The following is a 3,668-nucleotide window of genomic DNA, read 5'->3' on the forward strand; positions in this document are numbered from 1 at the left end:
ATGCAGCATTACACGATGTGTAAAAGTACAAACTGCAACAAATCCCTGTTTACAGATGTGTTTCTGTATGCGGTACCCTTTTCTTTTTGAAAAGATGAGTAAATAATTGATTTGTTTGGAATATTATTCAGTCACTTGTATTCATTTATTCTCATGCATGTTGGGCTTAAATTGTGGAGGAAATGAGCTAAAATTCAAATCCCTTTTCCTACATGAACTCTAGCAGGACTGAATCTGCTGAAAACCACTAACCGTACGTATCCGATGAGATGGACCTCCCGGTTCTGTGATCGAGGTCTGGAGGGGATTTCTTTATCTGTCACTCTTCTTTTTTGGTTATCTTCGGAGACAGAATGGTTATCTGTGATGCCATTTTAAACGCTGCTTCATTATTTACATGGACCTGATGTTCTCCGGTATGGCGCCGACCTACAGTGTGTACATAGCCGTCTGGAGCCTTCTGTCTCCCTCGTGGCTGTGATTGATTGGCTCAAATTAAAAGAGGAAATTATGGACATGCTTAGGTTTTAAATTGCAGGTGATTCCTCGTTAATATATCAGTGCTGCAGATGGGCTTAACCATGATTTACCTCTGGGAATAAGCATATTGTAGATGCTTTGTTGTAGAAAGCGATAACTTTTTTAAAAAAAGTTGCAACATTGAAAACAATTTTTTGGGGGTCTGCCGATCTGGAAAAAAATGTCAATGCTTAGTTTTAGAAACGGCTACTCTTCTACACAGCTATGCCCATGACTTGTGACTTTGCCCACTGGAAGTCTCAAACACACAAAGTCTCACAAGTGATGTTTTCCAAATTCAGAGCATTGAAGGATTGACTCCACACGGCTCTCAAAATGGCGACGGCTAACGGCAACAGTCCACGTCAGGAGTAGCTCGCTCGTAAAATGTGTGCATATGCAAATATGTTATATATATATACATATATATTTTATTTTATATTTTACTTTGTATACTCTTATCTTTCATCCCTGTTTTTTATATTTTATTTTTTATTCTTGTGTGTTTAGTTTATTGGTGCTGCTATTGTGACGACAAGTTTCCCCTTGGGGATTAATAAAGTATATATATCTATCTAAAAATGAGTGATGACTTGATGAAGATCCGTATCGGGTTGGTCAAGCACAGTTTACATTATATTAAAACTAAATATGATATATCGGTAATGTGTCTTTAACACCGTACGTATTAGCCTAAATCATCCAGTATTTATTCAGAACACAAGACGAGGCTCTCGACTCCATCAAAGCATTTTACTGATCTGAGAGTCGTGACCTTTGCAGGTCACGCTGATGTTGGTGGACGCCGGCGTCTACATCCGGCCGCGCAGCTCCCGGCCCTCCTTCACGGGACGCGTGCTGGGCACCCGGCACAGAACACCTGCTTGTAGCTCTTCCTGAAGTTCTCCGACAGGAAAGCGTAGATGACGGGGTTGACGGAGGAGTTGCTGTAGGCCAAGCAGTGAGCCACCATCCTGAACACGAAGGAGGCCTGGTTCAGGGGGAAGGAGCCGAACTCCACCCACAGGTGGACGATGTGGTGAGGCAGCCAGGACAGGCAGAAGACCACGACCACCACCAGGACCGTCTGGGCCGTCTGCGGAGAGAAAGATCGGTTGTTGTCATCGTCAACAGTAACTGTCACGAGAAAATCAAATCATGTAATGTTATTAGGTATTTTGTGGGAAATTATCATAATTACGATGTTTTGTTTGTGTTATGGCCAAAAAACATGTTTATTGAGGTCACCGTGACCTTTGACCAATACATTTTAATGAGGGGAGTTTGTGTAAAATGTAAAGACATTGTCTTCACAAGAATGGAATATTTTCGATTAAACTATTGCTCCATAATGAAAATTGTTTGAAATTAATAAAACATCTATATTCTAAGCTACAAGTCTATAACCCCTGGTTTTTTTCTTTCTTTTCTAGCATCACTTCAGAGACACACGCCTGGTCCACCATGAAACCATCAGCCATCATAAATCAGCATTATTATAAAACACAATATAGAGACAGAAATAAACTCCCACCAACCTTTTTTTTGGACTGCTCGGATTTTTTGGAGACGTTCTTCAGCTTTTTATGCAGATGGTTTAAAACCTGCGACATGAAAGTATGATTTTAAAGATACACGTAGCTTAGATTCATCCTTGAATATGTAATGGGATATTATTATTATCTGTAATGTCACATCGACCAACGCAGCAGTCATCAGATCATGTTTCATTTGTCAATAACCCAGTTGATAAAAGTAAATATTCATACATCGGACATTAATTTGATGGATATTGAAGCCACAATGTGAGTATCGGGTTTAAATTATCGTTAATGCGTGTTTACTCCAAGCTGTGGACATTTTACGCGCACCCGGACCCGCGCGCACCCACCTTGGCATAGCAGACCGAGATCAGCGTGAGCGGCAGGACGTATCCGAACACGAAGGTGCCCATCACGTAGACCTCCCTCTGGTGGTCCGGCCAGACCTCCCAGCAGAAGGTGTTGTTGTCCTCCCGCTCCACGATGCTCTGGAAGTGCGCAACGGGCGCCGCCATGATCAGGGACAGGGTCCAGATGAGCACCACCCCGAGCAGCGCGTGCCTCCCGACCCGGATCGACGCGGACTTCCGGGCGTGGACGATGGCCACGTAGCGGTCCACGGACATCGCCGACAGCGTGAAGATGCTGACCAGCATGGACACGGTGAAGAAGTAGTGAATGAACTTGCAGATGAACGCGCCCAGCACCCACGTGGGCAGCATGTAGATGGTGGACTGGAAGGGCACGCAGAAGAGCAGGTAGGACAGGTCCGCCACGCTCAGGTTGAGGATGAAGATGGTGGTGGTGCTGCGCAGCTGTCCCGGTTTGCCGCGCGCCAGCACCGCGATCACCGTGCTGTTGCCCAGCACGCCGACGATGAAAATGAGGGCAAATATCAGAAGAGAAATAAAGTTGTCCACCTCCATCCCCAGGACGGCTTCAGCCGGCAGCCGCACCGCGTCGGCGTTGAACGGCTGACTTTGGTTCTCCACCTGCAGCTCCATCTTTTTTTTCTTTTTTTCTTTTCCCCCCCTGGAAGTGAAGAGAAGTTACATGTTGATGTATTTCTCCCGAATGCAGGCTGTGGATGGAGCACATGCGCGTGCAGGCTGCCTCCCCTTGGCAACGTCAGCACGCCGCGCGCAACGCATCGCGCCAATACCTTCCCAGTGTTCCCAGTGACCATTCAGCAAACACTCGGTGTTGACATATCATGCGTTTTTATTCATGAATTTTATTACCAAATGATGAAAATATATTGTGAAATAAATTATTGTATTATGACATTAATTTGACAGAATATGAACAGTGACATTATCTTCAACAATATTTGTATAACAGATTAATTCAGTGTATTCCACATCGCACAGCAATTTTTTAACATGCATATTATTTTACACCCACTAAAAAAAAAAAGGACTGATCCAAACCCAAATGACAGTCAGAGGCTCTGTTCAGCAGACGCTTCACGTTGTGAACGCTGCTGTTGCTGCGGTCTCCTCACGGCTCAGTGGCATGGTAACAACAGGTCAAGGGCTCACCTGAGAGGAAGAGCAGCTCATCGGCTGAGGGTTCTATCGCATTTGGTCCAGAAGATCACAGAGACAC

General features: G+C 44.7%; 1 pseudogene; it reads right to left on the reverse strand.

Moving 5' to 3' along the window:
- Positions 1–1,262: 1,262 nt before the first annotated feature.
- On the reverse strand, positions 1,263–3,064 carry LOC130196090 (galanin receptor type 1-like; annotated as a pseudogene).
- Positions 3,065–3,668: the final 604 nt, after the last annotated feature.

This window comes from Pseudoliparis swirei, chromosome 1, assembly GCF_029220125.1.
Source record: "Pseudoliparis swirei isolate HS2019 ecotype Mariana Trench chromosome 1, NWPU_hadal_v1, whole genome shotgun sequence".
Classification (NCBI taxonomy): domain Eukaryota; kingdom Metazoa; phylum Chordata; class Actinopteri; order Perciformes; family Liparidae; genus Pseudoliparis; species Pseudoliparis swirei.